Raw genomic sequence first — 20,632 nt, forward strand, 5'->3', positions numbered from 1 at the left:
CCAACTAAGCAAGTTCTGAAAATGCTGAGAAATTTAGAACAAAACCTGGAAGGATGAAACCAGGCATTACCTACCCCAGGTTTACCCAGAACAAAGGGAAATTGCCATTTAGGGAACAACATCTTTATACTCCTACTTTGACAAGATATAAGAACCTTTCCCAGGACCCCATTGGCCAGAGTGAGGTCATGGGCATCCCTCACAAAAAGGAGCCCAGAGGCATCTGACCAAGTGACTGGGAGAGCCAGGACTGGTTTTGACTGCTCACCATTCCTTTCCATTTTTTCCTAGAAAAACCATGCAGCAGGCAGAGAAGCGGGCATGGTCAAATGGCAGACCTCGGCTTCCACACTCACTTCCTTCTCTGCCAGTGTCCCGCCTGAGCTGCAGCCTCGTCCTTTCCTCCCCTCAGGTACACTTATGGAACTGCATCTTTCTAGACCTGCCTCAGATCATCTGTCTCCCCAAATAATGACAGATGCTGAATCCTCAAGCATGTTGCTCAGATGAGCACTCTAGCACCCAATTCTGCTGGTGGCTCTCTTACCCACTCTTGTTAGTTGGGTTTCCATCACTATCACCATAATACCCAACAAACTCCCTAGAGGAGGAAAAGCTTATTCCAGCTCATGATTTCAGTGCTTCAGTCTATGCCTGGCTGACTCCATCACTCTGGGCCTGAGGTGAGGCAGAATATCATGGAAGGTGGAGGAATGCTTCTCAGCTCATGGCTACCAGGACTGAGAAGAAAAGAGAGAGCTTCACTAGCCTGGGACAAAATATAAACAAAAAGGTACAAGCTCAATGATCTCCTTACAACCTACTCACTCTAATTATCACCCATTGACTCCTTCATATTATTAGCCCACCAAATTGATTAATCCATTGATTATATTACAGCTCTCAGGATATAATCATTTCACATCTGAACAATTCTGTATTGCCTCACACATGAGTTTTGGAAGACACTTCCTATCTAAATAGCATGTACCTTACTAGGTATAAACCTCCTCTGACTGAAACTCAAGGCCTTCAGCAATATGGCCATTGATAAAATAAAGTCTGTTCTGTTTTCATCTAAACCCTGAGAGGAACTGAGAAAGGGAAGTGACTTTCCTGACAATAGGTGGCTCATTCATGATCTCCCCAAGTCAACACAATCACTGCTAATAGAATGAAAATCTCAGGCAGGACCACATGGTGGTCATATCAAAAACTATGTGAAGACTGACTCTGAGGCCACAGAAATCACTAAGTCCATCCTTTTTCTAACATGAATGACAGCTGCCTCTTTACCAACATGGAATGTGACTCTCCAGTTATCTTCTCACCCCTGAGAAAAAAAGAGTTAAGATGCCCCATCACCAAGCTGCCTCACTTCTTGACCCTGTTCTGACTCACATCTTAGAGTCATTGAATTGAATACAGAATCAGCAGGAACAGGGCCTTTCAAAGAGGTGATTAAAAGGCTACATTACATGTGTCCTCTGTTAATTCACTTGTTAATTTGGGAGACAGTCATTTCTGAGATTTCTGGTGCAATCCCCAAAGTCTAGATTACTTTGCTCCTATGGTGGATGTGTACTCAAGGACAGATAAATCTGCCTAAAATGGGGAAAAAGGTAAATCAGTTTCCCAGAAACTAAGATTAGGTATGGGGAGAGATTAAAGAGGAGCAGGGAGAGAGGAAAAAACAAAATATGTCCAGTCTAAAAATGAGTTGCCATGGCAGAATGGCAAGGGCTATATTCAAAGAATTAAAGTCAACCACTGTTACAAAAGACTACCATTATATTGATTGTTGGATCCCCAGTATGGTGCCTGGCAGAGAAGTGAAAGTCAACATCTGTTCCATGGATTAGTGAGTTCCTGACCCATCAGAGTAAGCTTGTACTTAATTAAAGGCATTGTGGAGTCAGCACAGTGGACAACAAGAAGCCTGGACTGCCTGTGTGACTTTGCACAACTCACTTGCCACCGTTATATATGAGTTTCATCACATGCAGAGTGAAGATAATCATAGTACTATCTATTCAACTAGTATGAAGATGCAGTGTTTATAAAGTGCTTAGCATAGGAACTGATACCTAGAAAGAACTCAGTAATTGTTGGCTACTATAATTAGAAAAGAAGAAAAAAAAGAGAAGGAATTTTCTTAGGACATTTTTAAACCCTGAAAGTGTCAAATCCAGAATTTTTCAAAAGACTGGTTATTGAGATAGTGTTTGGATATTAGGGCCTGTGAATGCAGCACTCCCAGGCATATTTGCCTCCTGTGAGTTCACAGAACCTCGTTATCCTGGACCAATGATAAGAAATTGGTCTGAGGGAACAGAAAAGCAAATATGGGGCCCTGAGATGGAGAAGAGGAACCCCTGGGAGCGATGTCCATTTAAAGACTGGGCATATTTAAGCCTCACAGGACTTTGAAGTGGAGCCTTTCTGAATGCCATCTGAGCCTGGATGGAAGTGAATGCTTTTTTAGTTGTCAAACTCAATCTCCACAGCCTGCAGGCCATTAATCAGAAGCTATCTACATCAAGCTACTCATTTTCCCTGAGGCTTCCTGGAAAGTCCCAGCCTGTTACTTGGCCAGGCCCCTTCTTAATTATCTCTGACCTTGTTCTCTGAGCTCTAGGCATCCCTAAGTGATGAGAATTTGGCCTGAAGGAGGTTCAAGTCCCAAAATACACAGTCCTTGAACCCTTGGTCTCTGGATACTTTGATTGGCACGCTGGAGGCAAAAGACCCTGAGGCTCAGCCTCTGTATCAAATCCTAAACTAACCTTGGCAACTTGGAAGTAGGGGGCCTCATTTCACTCACTAAAGTAGTTAATTTCATACATTTCTTTTTTCATTAAGCATTTCTGCTGCTCAAACACTTGGGTCTGTTACTTTTACTTATGGCCTTGGAATAATCTAAATTACTCTGGGTAAGTTAATATATAAATCTAGGAAAACTGATGCAGACATTTGACCATGGAGAAAGTGATTTGCAATGCCCAATGAGGTGTTACTCTACCCATCAGGAAAGTCAGTTTTCTGTACATAATTTGCATTTCAGATTCAAATAGCTCTTCAGTGTTTGAAGTTACTCCAAAATCTCAATTCATTAATTTTACAAATATAAAATCTGAGGTCCCACAGCAAATCGAGGGACTTATCAAAAGTCACACTGTCATTAAATGTTGAAGCTATAACCTGAACCCAGGATTTCCTAAATTAAAGCCAATCACTCTAAGTGATAGTCTGTGATTCTCTTAAGGCCCAGCTAAAAGCAATTTCACTAAAACATTAGGAATTTTAATTTGGAGGTAGAGGAAAGCAATAAACATTTTCCAGCCTGTAATGGTTTTTCTAATAACATTTTTAAAATACCTATTTGAAGAGGCAAAATGAAAGTATATTTCAGTGTTTTAAGAAAATTATGACTTCATTGAATTATCATGCAAATTTTGAGAGGGTATGCTTTAGAAGTAGCTTTGTTAAAGCAGGGTGGAGGGATGTAGAGGGATGGAGGCAGGGCTTGGGGGAAGTCTTGTAAACAGACCTGCAGTGTTTTGGGATATTTCCTATTGTGGAAACTACAATTTGATCTTCAGCACACAAAGCCATGACTCTTCTCTAAACAGCTGCTCTCAAATTATTTTTTGTTTAGAAAAACATTTCAATTCTTTTTATTTTATGGGCCATTTCCACCAGCAAAAGGAAAAATTCTGGCAAAAACAGTTCCTGGACAGAGTCCCAGAAGAGTATAAGCAATCAGCTCATCACTCACACATGACCAGAGTTGGCCTATGACCAAGTCAGTCAGACTGTGGCTAGGGTAGAGCCACCATCATCCTCTGTCTGCTCAAGCATCATCTTTGACTCCAGGCTTTTCAGCAGCTGAACTCTCAAAGACCACTGTATTATGATGTGGGTATCTGTCAATATGGGCAATGGAGGGACAAATTGAGGATGGGAAGAATATGGAGGCCAGCTTGGAGTAGTTGGTATTTCTGCCACTGGCAAGATAGTCACTAACAGCAGTCTCCACAGGGTGGGAATTCAGCTTTGAAGCTCTTAAGAAGAAGTAGGAAGATAGTCACCTGACACATATCTGCAAAGTAGCTACAGTATTAGTGTAGATCTAAAAGAATACCCACCAAAGTATTAGACCAGCCGCCTCACAGGACTGAACTGGAAGAGGGATGGGGGAACTATTAACATAGTTTATGCCTTTAAAATCCAATAAATTATTTTTCAAAAGCTAATAACTGAAAATTAAAAACTAATTGTTTTTTTCTAATAACTAATAACTGCTAAGTGGGGTGGCTCATGTCTGAAATCCCAGCAGCTTGAGAGGCTGGGGCAGGAGGATGGCAAGTTCAAAGCTCCGCAATTCATAATGGCCCTACACAACTTAGCAAGACCCTGGCTCAAAATAAAAAATAAAGGGCTGAGGATGTGGCTCAGTGGTTAAGCATCCCTTGGTTCAATTCCTGGTACCAAAAAACACCTACTAACCACATACTGAAGCTCATTGCAACAGTTACAGAACTATAGAGGAAAGCATTCTAATCTGTAAATTAGGAAAACTGGGTTTTAGGTCATATGTGGTACCTGAAGAAATTCCTAGATTCAGTTTCCCTACATTTAATCAATGACTGAATGATCCCTTAAGACATCTACCATGTGTAAATGTCAGCAATCATATTTCTCCTATTATGCCTCCAACAAACTATCAATGGTTAAGAACTATTTCCTCTCTTCCAAAAAAGAGGATTGTCTGTAAGGACAGGGACCAGTGAGGTATCTCCTCCCAATCTGAGGATCTCCTGATTCTAAGCCTTTCTTTGAAGGCACATTTCCATTTGCTTCTGGTCGTCAACATTCCTAGAGCCAAAGGGTTGACCTTTTTTTTCCGTATCCCTATCCCGGTTCCCTCCATGCCCTCTTGTGGTCACAAACGCCTAAGTATCTGAAAACCGGGCCTGGTCCTCTCCCCCTCCTGCAGGAATGATCTGGTCGGAATGTAAGGAGTTCTGGGAGGAGGGGACGCGGGAGTACACGCTGCACCTGTGGAACCTCCTGGACTTCGGGATGCTGTCCATCTTTGTGGCCTCCTTCATGGCACAGTTCATGGCCTTCCTAAAGGCCAGTGAGGCCTAGCTGTACGTGGACCAGTACGTGCAGGACATGCTGCACAATGTCTCACTTCCGCCGGAAGTGGCCTACTTCACCTATGGTGAGTCTGGATCAGCCTGGATGCATCTGAGCCACAGCCCTGGCCCTTGACTAGGACGGTGTCACAGCCTGGGATTTGCACTTTGGCTGATTTGGGTCTTGTCGACTGACAGCCAGGTCAGAGTTCCCCAGAGTCCCCCAAAATACCTCATTCCTTCAGTGCAACCAGCTGAACAGAACATGGGGTTAATTAGTGACTTAGAAATGCATCTTTCTGTATTAGGAAAAATGAGTTTGTTTTGGAAAGGTTATTGGGGACATTCCTGTAGGTTTTTGGTTTTGGTTTTTTAAAAAAACATTTTTTTTCTTCTGATGTGAATCCAAAAGGAATGTATATACCAAAAAAAAAAAAAAAATCCTTCCATATTGGATCCCTGCTTTGTATAAAGATAAGGCCTTCTTTGCTAGTTCAAAAGTTCTTTCCTCATGGATATAGGTCCTTTGAACCACAAAGCCATGTGGTTTGAAGCAGTAAATTGATATTTTAAGAATAATAATGATAATAGTTATTGCATCCATTCATTGAGGACTTACTATGACCAGGAATTGTGTAGACATCTGACACACATAAACTCCAGTCCTTGTAATAGTACTACAAAATTGATCTGTTTTGTTTGTTCCTATTTTATAGCTGAAAAATAAAGTTGTTTTCATGGCAAGGATAATACTATAATCAGAAATACAGAATTGCTTTGTATAACAGGGAATCCTGGCCTGAGATGAATTGAAAGTCAAGGTGAATAGCCTGGTACTTATGTCCCAGACTTTAATATTAGACCAGAATTCAAATTCTAGTTCTGTAGCTTCATATAACATGTGTTTACTTAACTATTTTGAGCTTCCATTTTCTCATATGTAAAACAGAAATAATAAAACCTATGTCAAAATGTTTGTTTTGAAGATTAAATAGTACCTGTGAAGAATTTAGCACTATGCCCTGAAAATACTAAATTTTCACTAAATGGTAATAGTTTTATCAGTACATTCTTTTGGGTAATTTTCTTGTTTAAACACAGTACTTTCTATGGTGAAAAAGAAAGATGAGAGAGTGTAGGAAAAACAGCTATTTATTTTCACCAGTAAAAAGTAGCTGAATGCTTAATAAGTCTTTCTTAATGGCAGCTGCTACACCTTGAAGAGTTTAAGTGTCAAATGTCTCTATTACATGAAGCCATATGGCTGTTGCCTCTCCAAAATCTTCATGATCAGTACAGCAATGATGTATAGAGGATTGTCACTTAAAAGTTGATTTGCTCTTTATTTTCAACATAAATTGTATTATGTGCAAATTTGGTAGGAAAACCCCCATTGAGAAATGAAGAGTCTTGTAGTATTACAAATCATCTACTCTCTCCTCAACTACCCACCCAGCTGACACACACATACCACCATTCGTTAATTTGTCAAATTCTGACTTTCTTAAAACACAATAAGCTTGTATATTTTCCCCTCCGTGTGGCTCAAGGTTCACCAAGGAAAGATGAGAGATATGTTTCTAAATGCCACGATTCAGGCTGCAGTATTGTTCATTTGTAACTTCTATTTCTTTATGAATTGTATTGTCTCAAATTGTATTAACCCAAAGTATAGCACATTATTGTCCTTGCTTTTGTGGTTCACCCCATGCACTTGGAAATCATCTGCATCTCTCGGCATTCACTTGTGCTCCAATTATGAGAGAACAGAGCCCCCTTGTGGCCAGACAACTAATGGTTCTCTCCAACCTCTACAGCCCCATATAGACAGACCCCAAATTTTCAGGTTGTGATAAAGCCATTTTCCTCATGGAAATGGCTCCCAGATGAAAACCCCTAGCTCTGAATCATCATAGTGCTACTTGTTTTACACCCATTATAACTGTTACAGGTCATTCCAGGGAGGATATTTTTCACTAAAAGTTCTGACCTGGTCACTAGGATCTGAAAACAGCTAAATCTATCTTAATAGATTATTGGTGTAGCTTTTATGGTTATAGCTGAGGTTGAAAATGCTAAATTGTAGGTGGCAGGAAAAATCCTTTTTAGTGTCTGTTTAATAGAAGAAGTCACATCCTATTTCATGATATTCAAATGTGTTTCTTATCCATGGAGAGTGACAGATATATTGGAAAACACATAATTTGTTCTCCTTAGTTGTCTTTCATGAACTTTTGAGTTATGGCCTTGATGAGAACATAAAATCTATAATGTTGTTATATTTTCAAATGTAATTTAGAATGTGCTACATGAAACTTTGTCGCCCTGCTTTCCTTACTTAAGGTTTCTTACTTGCTCTCTATTATAATTATTTAAAAGAATCTAGCTTTGAAAATGAAGAATAAAATTTTTCTCTTCCATCTCCCTTGGGGTGCCAAGAATTGCTATGCAATATCCTTGCTAACTGCACTTACTAAAAAGTACCCCATACCCCAATCTTAAAAATGCCAATAATAATATCTACAGGACTGTAGTAAAAAATTACAGCTAATGTAAGTGTAAGAGCTAATTTAGGTTTCTCAATGTTTCTCAACTTACGTTTCACTTAGCATTTCTCAACAGGAACACTATTGGCTTCTTCAGCAGGGCAATTTCCATGGTGAAGACTGTCTGGGGCATTGCAATATATTAAGCATCCCAGATATACTCCTAACTAGTCATTGTGATGACCACAGACAGCCCCACACACTTCTCTTGGGAGAGAGGTACTGCCCTCACTTAAGGATGGCTGTATGTCCTGACACATAGTAGGCAGCTGATTTGTGATAGACACTGCTCCTCGTGGCATTAGAACTGTAGTAGGAGCACTTTGCAGTTCTGCTCTACTGCAAGAATGCCCAGAAAGCAGTTGAAGCCCTGGTGGTCACCAGTGACTGCAAGCAGAGTCTCTGCAGCTCAGGATTGGTCCCAGCCTCTTACCCAGCCAGAACAGATAACTGTTATGGCTAACATGCCTGACTGGTCACCACTTTGGGGTGGGGGGCTTAGCTAAATCAGGAAGCAACATTCTTGGCACATACTACCTGGGGAACAAAACCCAAGAGTATTTTCTCAATCTTGATCTGATCATTCCTAGTTCTAACCCTGGTCCTTATGTGAGCTTATTTATTCCAACTTGTGGTTACTCTAAACTTGTGTTCATTTAGTCATTTAACAAGCATTCATCAACACCCACTATGTGCCAGGTGCCATGCTGAACACTGAATATCAGATTTTATTTCATCTTCCTCATAGTACTGAGTTGATAGGATCCTTAATGTACAGATGAGGAGAAAGAGGTTCCAGAAAATTAGTTGACTGAGTCCAAACCCCTGCTTATAGGTGCTCCTGTGTTACCTCCTCATGCTGCTTCCCCAGTGAGTGGTACAGCACCTGGGTGTCAAGTGTAAACACAGGTAAGGGGGATGGAATAGCAAGCAGTGTGGCAAATACCAGAACCAGAGTGTGTACAGATAACCATGGGAACAGACGGGAAATAGGGATCCTGTCTAGCCTGTGGGAGTCACAGAAGTCTTCCTGGAGGAGGTGACACTTGAGCAGATCTTTAAAGGATGATTGGGAATGAATCAACTTAAGTTTCACTTAGCATTTCTCAACAGGAACACTATTGGCTTCTTCAGCAGGGCAATTTCCATGGTGAAGACTGTCTGGGGCATTGCAATATATTAAGCATCCCAGATATACTCCTAACTAGTCATTGTGATGATGAATTGAGGAAATTCTTCCAGGCAGTGGACCAGCACATTTCAAGAGGGTGGTACCTTTTTCTGTATTTGGATTAATCTAGGGCAGGGTAGGAATTGCAAGTCATGTGGTTGGAGACCCCTGAAGATGCCTAACTGGTTTCTCTTCCAGAGCAGATTCTATCCCCCAGTCAGTAACCCAGATTATTTTCTTTTAGCCAGGGACAAGTGGTGGCCTTCAGACCCTCATATCATATCCGAAGGGCCGTATGCAATAGTAGTCATGCTGAGCTTCTCTCGCATTACGTACATGCTGCCAGCCAATGAGCTCTTTTGGCCCCTACAGATCTCTCCGGGGAGAACTGTGAAAGATATCTTCAAGTTCGTGGTCATTTTCATCATGGTATTTGTGGCCTTCATGATTGGGATGTTCAACCTGTATTCTTACTACCAAGGTGCATAGTACAATCCAGCGTTTACAACGTGAGTATCCCAGGACTCTCCCCTGAGGCTCTCTCTGGCTTTGCTGGGAATCCTTGGGAGTCTCTTGCAAGTAGTTTCTTAAAGAAATTCAGGTTTCTTTGGTATTTCTAAAGATATAAGGTAACTTTATTCAAAGGTCGCTTAGAGTTCAGGTTCTGAAGTTGGAAGAACAAAAGAACTGGGTTAAATCCTTACTTTGCCACTTATACGCTGTGTGGCATAAGAACCTTCCTTAACTCCTTTGAGCCTTCATTTCCTCATCTTTAAAATAGACATAATAATTATACCTGCTTTGTAGGGATAGTGTGAGGATTTTGCGAGATAATATAACTCACACATATAGAATATGTCTTGGCACATTTGAAATAAATCACCAAGTTAGTCTTGGAGCAAGACCTGGGACTTTATTCACTGGGGGGTAGAAAGGAAAGCAAGCAAGCTGCCTTTGCAACCCTCAATCCCTCGCAAAAAATAGAGTATATGTTTATAGCTAAAACCCACAAGCTACCAGTAAGTCAAAACCATTGGAATATAGGAAGTGGGTCAAAATGACCCAGTACAGGGTATAGTACATTGCCCAAGAAAAATGAAAATTAAAAAGAAAGCATAATACATTCAATAAAAATAACAAACATTTTTATACCACCATCCCTTGTCAAACAGGTTGTGCTTAATGGGAGGTGGCAGAGGCAGGTTTTCTCATAGAAAAAGCATTTCTTAGATGAATTGGAGTCTCAGGGTAAATGGAGTTTGTCTGGTCAAGGCACATATAGTTTAGCCCATAACATATAAATGGGAGGAATTAATATTATTGTTATAATTATTATCATTACCATCATCGTCATCATATTGCCTGTATTGCCCAGAAAACAGAACCCTGGGCAAGAATTGCATGCCAGCACTTTATTAAAGAAAGTGAGTTGTAATCTGAGAAAAATAATACTGAAGGGGAAAGAAAAGTGAAATATGGGTGGAGGGTAAGCAAGGACAAGGTCAAGGTCTCACTGCATGGGTAATACATGAAGCAAGGTATGGGGAAGGCAAATATAGGTTGCTGCCCTAAGCCATTATCTGCCAGAATACACAACCTGGGCATGATAGACCCTGCCAGGGAGACTACCGAGGGAACAAAACCCAAGAATATTTTTTCAGCCAAATCTTGAAGATTCCTGGTCCCTGTGAGAACTCATTTGTTTGTACTTGAGACTTCTCTAAACTTGTGGTTAGGAGTTCATTCCATCATTTAACAAGTGTTTTTAGTACTTGCTGTGTACAGAGAAAGGAGCATCACATCAGGATGAGAAAGGGAACTTAATAGTCAGATCTTTCCCATCTGCAGTCTCTCATGAGTCAGATTCATGAACTCACCTACACTTTAAGGGTGGCCATAGTGAAGCCATGTCACATAGCATGGGAAGTAGGTCTGCAAGTTGGCCTGGGTCAGCAGCTCTTCCCACCTGGCTCGGCATACCACTGTCCATGCATGGGCACCAAGCAAGACCTACAGCATCATATGCCCCTGCAGACAGAGAGGAGGCCCAGGCCAGGTAGCCAGGAGGCATGTGGCCTGGGTGATAAGTAAGGCACTGATATCAGGATTCAGAGATTGTTTCTGAGGGGCTCCAGCCAGCCAAGCAGACAAAACAACACAATGGCACCCACATGCTATGGAGGTAGAGACAGAGCCCACTGACTCTGTGTCTACAAAAATTCAAAACTCCCCCTCTCTGTGGGGAATACCAGGGTGATGGGGTATCTGGTGACATGGGCTTCTATCCCAAGTCTTTTGCCCTGGTTTATCTATGTAACCCTTTTTCCCTTTCATTACACGGAACCTATATGAACCCACAGGGCCATGAAAAAGGCCATGACCTAGAGTAGAACTGATCTGGCGATGATTTTCAACCAGATGTGACCCAGCTATCTGTAGAGAGAGTAAGAGATGGGGAAAGGGCAAGATCAGGAGAAAGGGACAAATCAATTGACTCTCTTGTGCTCAGGGTCTGAGCAGGGTCTACTGAAAGGATGTGACAGGGCTAGATGTATACTCTGACAAAGGCATTTACTGGCTGATGACTTTTAGCCAAGTCACTTGACTTATCTAAGCCCTTATGTACTCATCTGTAAAATGAAGACAGGACTTTCCACCTTCTTTGTAAATACCTACATGAATAGATGTGGCAGTTTATGTAAAGTGGCTAAACACAGAATGTTTCCAGCCTGAGTCCTTCTCCAGACCCACGCAGTTCCAGAACTCCTCCTTGCCTTCATCAACCTCCACCGGAATCTTAAAAAGAGACTTTCTGACACTTACCCCTAAGAAACCCTAAGCGGTCTGGTGTTTAAGTTTTCCAGTAATTGAAGATGGCCCCTAAGCCTTATCCATGCAGGCACCCTGAGCAATTCCCACCTTACATCAGGGCCTCAGCTTATCCTGCTTCTGGAGAAATCACCATCAAGGGAAGATACTTGTGTCTAAGAACCAAGTGCAGTGGCTGTCAGGCTGCTCAGCTCAGATCTAGGGATTGTGCTGTCCTGCCTGCTGAGTGGCCCTCAGTGCTGAACCTCAAAGGCTGTTACTCTCTGTGGCAAAAAAAGTAACTGTGTCCACAGAGAATTGGTGCCAGGTCCAGTGGTGATAAATGTCCCTGAAGGTGGCCCAGGTTGTGTGGCAGCCTTAGCACCAGAAAAGACAGAAAGACTGGGTTTCAGTCTGCACTCTGCCTCTCACTCGCTATGTGGCCTTGGGCAAGTGCTTGGCCCCAGTTTTTTAATTCTGGAAGGATAAAACATACTAAGAGATCCATCCATACAGGATTAGAATAAATGGGAAACTTACATGGTTTGACTTATCATAAATCTTTAATAAATGGTGCTTATGATAATAAAGATGGGGGCAAATATGGGATGAAAGACAAACAGCAGAGACATCTGGGTACAGATTTGGCACTATAGACACCCCTCTGGGTAGTGGCCTACTTGACAAACTCTCCACCAGCTCAGGATACGCACATTATTGATTTAGGTGGACTGCTTTATATCACTCCAATACTCAGCAGTTAACTGTTTCAGGAAGGGAATAAGCTTAAAGTCCCCACAAGCAAATATGCTCTAAATGTGCTAGAAAAGAGCTAAATGAATCCCCTTGACATGAGATGCATTGTTATTGGACATGAAGAAGTTGTCAGCCTAGGAACAAAAGGTCTTGCCTTCTGTGGTCAGGCCCTGATGTCACTCCCATTTTCAGTCCAGCACAGTGCCTTGCATAGAATACTTGCCCACTAAATGCTTCATGAGCAAGAATGAGAGAATAAATAGGAAAAACAGAGCCATGTTAAAGGCAGCCAAGTAAGTAATAGACTGGGCATCTGGTAACCTAGGCTTCTGTTCCATCTCTGCTGTCCTGGCTGATCTGTGCAACCTTTATTGTCTCCCCTTACAGGACCATGAAAAAGGCCATGATTTAGAGTAGGACTCATCTGGCCATAATTTTCAACCAGATGTAAACTAGCTATCTATAGATAAAGTAAGGAGAGGTGACCTGGGCTCTCTGGCTCAGGAACTTATGGAGAAAAGTAAAATCAGGAGAAAGGGGAAAATCAGTTGACTCCCTTGTGCTCAGAATGTAATTAAGACATTCCAGACTAGAGGGACCCAGGAAAAGAGAACCCCAAGCCTTTTTGGATGGGGATATGTACAAGCAGGGAACAGCAAGTGCAATAAAAAAAGAGACAGGATAGTCATTGCCTTGGAAGTTCCTGAAATGGAATGTGTGGCTGTAAATAGGATTTAATTGAACAGGAAAAGTCAATAGAGGATTGAGGTAGAGAGAGAGGAAAGAATGGATTTATGTAAATGTCATCTTTTTACCTTTTGACTGCTCTCTGGAGTATGTCACCCTCCTAGAGATCTTCTTTGATAATAAAAAGCAATTTGAGAATAAATAAGACTCATACCTTAAGGAACTCAAAGCTATGCTAAATGCAGCTATGCTGCTGATGAAGACCCCACTCAGATGTGTGCCTGCTCCAGAGCAAAACATCCCATGGTCTCCACCCAGACCTGCCTACCCTGTGGAACTTTGAGTTTGTAGGGTAAGACTGAGCTCTTCTCATCTGTTTCTGTAGATTCAGAAGACTCAATCCTACAGAAGAAAAATTTGGGTTGGAATACACTGCGGGAATCCCCTCACCTTCACTTTGAAATGATCCACCTGCCCCCCATCTCTGTTCTGGCCATGTTCAAGGGAAAACTGTATTCCTAAATGCTATCCAAGAGTCCACTTTAAAAGGCAGCTTTTTGACGGCTGAGGTTGTGGCTCAGAGGTAGAGCACTCTCTTAGCACAAATGAGGCACTGGGTTCGATCCTCAGCACCACATAAAAATAAGTAAATAAAAGTATCATGTTCAACTACAACTAAAAAAATGTTTTGTTTTTTTTTAAATTGAGGCAGCTGTTTGGTCTAGAAATTCTTCAAAAGGCTGGGAATGGAACTACCATATGACCCAGCTATCCTACTCCTTGATATTTATCCAGAAGAACTAAAATCAGCATATTGTAGTGATACGGTGTTTACATCAGCTCAATTCACAATAGCCAAGTTTTAGGACCAGCCAGGTGCCCATAAACAGATGAATTATTAAGGAAAATGTGGTACATATACACAATGGAGTTGTACTCAGCCATAAAGAAGAATGAAATTATGGCTTTGCTGGTAAATGAATAGAACTGGAGAACACCGTGCTAAGTGAAATAAGCCAGAAAGTCAGGGCTGAATGTTTTCTCTCATATGCAGAAGAAAAAAAAAATAAGGAGGGGGGAGTTTGGGGGCCACTTCAAAAATGGGAGGTAGATCAATAGAGTGGAGTAGAGGAGCAGGGTTGAGTGGGAAGAGATAGGGATGGGAAATTTGAGGAACTATAAAATGAAGTCAACCAAATTATGCTGTGTGCATGTGCAAATGTACCACAGAGAAGCACCCATATGTAAAAATAATAAATAGATGAGGGGAAGGCCAGAAGACCAGTGGAGTAGAAGAGGTAGAGCAGGGGTAGGGGAGAAAGGGAGGGATGGAAGAGGTACTAGGGACTGAAAGGGAACAAATTATATTCCATGCATGTGTGATTGTGTCAACATGAACCCACAATATTATGTGTAGCTATTGTGCACTAATAAAAACATTTTAAAGAAAAAAATAAATAATTTAAAGAAAAATATTTTAAGGCAGCTATTAGAAATCTAGAGAGAGTTGTCTCAGGAAAGACTTGCTGGCCCTAGGAGTGTGATCCCAGGTCAGTTCAAGAAAGCCAGTTCTACCAGAGGCTTACCAAGATACAGTTCTGTCCCAAAGGTAGAGGGTAAGGCAGATAGTCTAAGACAAAAGGAAAGATAAGGAAAACAAAACTTTTCTATCAACTGCAACCTCCAGCCCTCGACCAAGCCCTGCACTAACTCCCAGTGGGTTCCCGCTCCAAAGTCACAAAACTTCCTCCCCACCCTCAAATGCCCATTGCCTTCACCAGCAGACCTCACTAAAGCAGGTAGAAGAAAATGGATGGATTGAACTGTTTCACCCAAAAATGTGAATAAAAACACAACATGAACACCCTTAATGAGGTCAGTGGTCTTCAACACACCAGAATCACCTAGGGAAGAAGGAGCAAAATTTAGGATACCTCTTAGCATCTAATTATAATAGTTCTAGGGTTGGACCAAGAAATCTATATTAACAAAAGCTCTGCAGGGTTCTGCACAGGTAGTATTGAATCACAGGATAAGAAAAATGGGTCTGATCTGACTTCATCACTGCACAGTTGAGGATATGGAAGCCACTGTCAGTTCTGTGCATCTCAGAAGCCAGAAGCTCATTAACCTAAGCAAGCATATTACTGATAGGATTTCAGGTCATGCAAACACTCATTTTTAAGTACAAGGCATTGAGTAGATAGCCAGATCAAGCAGTAGCAAGCCCTCAAGTCAGATCCTATAAGTGGTTCTCAATTTCTCACCCTCCTTCCACTTCAGACCCAAGATTCTCCCAAAGGTCTGGGTTATTTTTTATGGCCACTTCCCTGACAGAGACCGGCCTGAAGGGAAGGAGTAGAAATGTGGATGCAAAGATTGCTGGTTGGTGAACTTGGATGCAAGGGTCCCTGCTCTGTGAGTTGAAGCCTGTCTGAACATGACAGATAGAACACCTGCTGGCAGCTCATTATTTCCAAGCCACTTCTACTACAAACTGAAAATAACCAAAGGGGAGGAAGACAAGGTGTTCAGACCAGATTTATGCTCTCAGAGTACAAAATCAAAGTTTTCCAAAATGTATTGAAAAAATAGAAAAGTTTTTTTTTTTTTTAAGTTCAAAGTTCAGATTGTTAGGAATTTTGTTCTTCTTGGGGATATAAGTTATGCTTATATCATGGAAGTGAATAGAGAAATAGGATTTGCTTTTTGGAGGTTTTGTAGGCAACTTTGGTGAAATGTAGATATTCTATAAAGCAAGGAATTTCTGATTAGAGATTGTATGGAAACCTTAGAGTCCCAGATGTTAGTGTATAGAGAAAGAGAAACAAAAGGTCCTTAGCTCATAGGTGAAATACAGCTGGGAGAGAATACATAGAAAAAAAAATGCTCTCCTTCTACAGTTACACATGGCTTTACAAAGTTACATTCTGACAACTGCAACATTAAGCAGTTTTATCATTCTACAAATATATAGCGCCCTTACACAAACCTAGACGACAGCCATTCTACAAATATATAGCGCCCTTACACAAACCTAGACGACAGCCTACGACACATCTAGGCCATATGTGACCATTGTCATATATGTATTCCACCATTTGACAGAAAGTTGTTATATCACACTTAACTAGACAAATACATGGAAAATAGGAGAGGTTATGGGCAATAAAGTGACCCAGAGCAGGGAAGTGGAAGATTCTCCAATAGAACATGTTAGTCCCCTGCTCTCCCCTGTGGGTGAACTTGGCCTCTCTTATTTAACTGTGATTGCAGATTAATGTGGGCTCCATCCCTCAAAAGATGATCCACGACAACCTTTTCTATAGACTGTTGTGGAGTCAGCTTCCTAGAAGAGCTGGGTTGACACTTTTCTTATCAAAAATAATACCTCTCTTAAGATTGTTCTGTCTCCCCAGGAATTATTTTAATGGAAGGAGTTTCAGCAGTGCTAGGCAAAATTAGAAGCTTCTATTTTCCATGACAGTTATGGAAAATTTACACACTGTAAAAGGAAGGGATTCATATGGCCACCAGAAGAAGAAAGCACTGATCCACCCCTGCCTCACCTATCCAGGTCACAGGCAAGCCAGCTTCTCCTTCCAGTGATCCTGGAGAGTATGGGGCTAGTGGAGAGAATTGTGAAGACCCTGCCCTCATACACCTTCCCCATTCTAGGCCTGTTCTACCTGCCACAAACTTTCCAACTCTAGAGGCTGAGCTTCACATACTCCTGGCTCAGAGATGAAATCAAAGCTCCAAACAGTCCTGGTAGAGGCAGTGAGAAGCAGGAAGAAGAATCAGCATCATGTGCTGAACAACACATTATGACAAACACATGTATGTATCTGCCCTCTTATTTAATCCGTGCTATGGAATGACAGATACCACTACAGGAAGCGAAGGCTCAGAGAGACCCTGGACTTAACTAAGATCACAGAGCCAGAAGAGGATCCCAGCCCAGATCTTTATGATTCAAGACCATCCTCCACCTTCTGACCTGAAATTAACAAGAGTGGGAATCCCATACCCCTGTGCTTTTGAGGCAGAGGTTTAGTCTCTTCAAAGGTTGGGTCATTTTCCTGTGCTTCTAAATTCTAAAGAATAGGATACTGAATCCAGATTATGATTACTGGTGAGAATTTAATTATTCTACATACCTGAGCTATAACTGCAGCCCTTGATTCTCCCCTATGTGAAACAAGTTCTCTACTCCAAAGTGAGTTCATTCATTTAGGAACATTTAGGGAGCAGCCATTTTATGCCAAGTTCTGGGTTGGATCCTGGATTCATGAAGATTAAGAGATTCCTGTTGGACATGGTAATCCCAGCAGTTTAAGAGGCTAAGACAAGAGGAGCAAGAATTCAAAGCCAGCCTCAACAAAAGCAAGGCATAAACAACTCAGTGAGACCCTGTCTCTAAATAAGAATATCAAATAGGGATGGGGATGAGCCTCAGTGGTTGAGTGCCCCTGAGTTAAGTCCTCCCCCTCCAAAAAAATGAGATTCCTTATGCCCCTGGGAACTTGTAGACAAGTGAAGACTGGAGAAGAGGGAAGTAGCAGCTGTAACACACTGTGACCACTGCAACAGGCCAGAGGAGTTGCTGAACTCCACCTTGCAACACCAGGAATGGCTTCATGGAAGGGATGGCCTTAGGGAGGATTTTGGAGGATGACTAGAGGGCATTCCAGCCTGTGCATGGCATTTTGGGGGAACCACAGGTAGGCAAGAGTTGGGGGGATGGCAGAAGACTAAATCAGAGTCCAGAAGGAGCCAGATTATGGAGAACTAAGTCCTCATTAGGTGTTACAGTCTCCATTAAGGCCTTTTTAAAAACAGGCAGATATACTCAAAGCTGCCTTCAGAAAGAATGCTGTTACAACTGTGTGAAGGACAGGTTGGAAGGGGAAGCTCAAACCTGGCGCTAGCTTGATGATAGGGATGTGGTGGTTAGAACAGCCAAGGCCCCTTTCATCATGACGGTTGCAGTTGTTAGGGAAGACAGGTGTTTGTCACATAATCTCAAGAAAGAAGCATAATAACAAATTGAAGAAACAGTCTGCAAGAAAGAAATCTGAAAGAAAAATAGCTCCAGAGGACCTGTGCCAGGGGCCCCAGAAGGCTGTGAGAGGAAGCCACGTGAAAGAGGATGTGCTGCTGCACTAAGGGAATGGCCATGTGGGCAGAAGAGGTAGAGTGCAAGAATCTGGCCACACAGGGGTGTCCTGCTGGGCAGCCAAGGCTGGGTTTTGTTGCAAAACTCTCCAAAATCAAGGCCCTATTAATAGAAACCAGGGATAAGTCACACTGTGGTACATGGAGGACCAGGCTCACTGCCATTGTCTTTGTGTGGAGCCTGCTGAAGTGTTCAGAGTTGAGGAACATGGAAGGGCATTAGCCTCCTGGGTCTCACAGAGGACAGACTTTTCCCAGGTTCCTAGGTCACTGTAGACACATGGGCACCCTGATTTGGAAGCTCTGCAGGCCAGTTTTACATCATACGCTATTACATTGTGAAAGTTACCTTCATCTTTCATCTTACAAATTTAATTAGGGTGTCTGAGGGCACAAGAGCTTATTGAGCCCATTTTATGCAGAGCAACTAGCACAGAAAAATTCATAGACTTGAAAGACACCACATGGTCAGACCCAGAGAGGCTCGGTATGTGGAAATGATGTTAATGTGTCCAAAACAAAGTGGTTTAGATGTAATATAAGTTCTTATCTTAGTATAACTTTCTAATAAACAGTAAAAATGTAGACTTTCAGAATACATTAATAAAGTCTGTTACAGCAGACCTTCTCCTCTCATATAGTGCTTACTTATTTGCTCTCTTCATGTTTATTCATGACATGGATTTGAAAAGCCTTGTACCTTTGAGCCTCTGAAACAGGCTAAAAATCCATAAAGCTTTGAGGAAAGAGACCTAATGATACATAGAAAACATGCTTCTTTGGATGATGTCTTCTTGGCACGTTCCCAGATGCTTCCCCACATCCTCCATGTTATTCTCAGATGCAGCCTGACAAGGAAGAAATTCCAACCTTTCTTTTTTTTTTAACTAATATTCAGAATAAAATGGAAAGATTTAAACTGTCATTCCTCAGGAAACTAAACTTCCCAGAGGGGCTCTAGAAAGTGGCAGGAGAAAGATTGCCCATGGCATTAAAGAGTTCAGCTAGGTGATTAGCTTTGATTGTTGGCCATATGGAAGCTAAGAAGGGAAGTGCAGGATCTGATTTCTACTCATAAAGGATTCTTCTGAGAGTTAACTGTGGTTGTCAGAGAATTTCAGTCAGATTGTAAAGCCTATTGCAATTAAGAGAGAGAGAGAATTTTAAAAACTAGTATTACTACTACTAATAAAATTCATAAAAAACTTATTGTGCCATTGGTAAGTACCAGACAGTATTTTATGCAACTCACAAGCATCTTATTAATTCATTTAATCCTTACAAACAATCCTAGAAAAGAGATGTTATTATTTTTCTATTTTATCCCCAGGAAAAAAGAGACATAGAGCAGGTACATTATTTGGCCAAAAACTTAGTCAAACTCAGGTTTGCCAGTCATCAGAACCCACATACTGACCCATTCATTAGCCATGAAACCAGGATCAGAGAAAAGGAAGTCAAAATGTGCATCAGAGATCCATTTATCCACTCATGCAACAGACATTGAATTTACTAAGTGCCTCCTGGGTGTCAGCCTGTGTATTTAGTCTCAGAGACCAAGAAACCTTAGCCTCTGCCCCCAAAGAGTTCCCAAACTACTGTGATCATAGCTTGATCCTCAATATTAATGAATCCAGGCTGCTTTGGCATTGCTTCTATGGCCAGATTCTTCTCCTTCTGAACTGTCTAAATCAAACTCCTTATCCAGGACTGAAGGTAGAACGAGAAGGTGGTTCAGAGGCTAAAACCCTGCAGGGTGACAGGGATGAGGTGCAGACTTCCTTGGGCATTTGGCCATCTCTCCTGACCTTCCTCAAGCCTGACTTGTTTGGTCTCTGGGTCTGGCCACTGGGGAAACACAGCCCTCCAATAAGGTCTTTTCTCACTCCAGACACCTTCCTCCATCAGCCCAGCTCGGATGACAGGCAGGCATTGTTTCCCCTGTGACAGAGCTCTAGCACAGCTGCAGCTATTATCTTCTGAACCCAAGAAACAGCCTTTTGAGGTCTGATCCTCCTGCTTAATTTTCGCCTGTTATGTGCAGGGTAGGTAACTGAACTGAACTGCTGGGTGGGGAGTGGAGGAGAGAGTTCTGGCATTCTGAAGAAGCACCAATTTTCATAACAATCACCCTAAACCCTTGCCTTGTTGATCAATTTGTTCTCTGAGGCCCATACACAACTGCCTCTTCAGGCAACCTGTTATTAAACTCTCATTATCCAGGCGAAACAAACCTTGTAGAGAACTGATTACCTTGTCTCTGCTTTCTGCATGACAAATCAGCCCCAACCTTCCCACACATACACACCCGCCCAGTCAGAGAAGGGTGAATCATGTTGTAT

At 41.9% G+C, this 20,632-nt stretch overlaps 1 pseudogene; it reads left to right on the forward strand.

The window, feature by feature from the left end:
* Positions 1-321: 321 nt before the first annotated feature.
* LOC143387261 (short transient receptor potential channel 7-like) lies at positions 322-12,837 on the forward strand (annotated as a pseudogene).
* The last annotated feature ends 7,795 nt before the right edge of the window (positions 12,838-20,632 follow it).

Source organism: Callospermophilus lateralis, unplaced genomic scaffold (assembly GCF_048772815.1).
Source record: "Callospermophilus lateralis isolate mCalLat2 unplaced genomic scaffold, mCalLat2.hap1 Scaffold_323, whole genome shotgun sequence".
NCBI lineage: Eukaryota > Metazoa > Chordata > Mammalia > Rodentia > Sciuridae > Callospermophilus > Callospermophilus lateralis.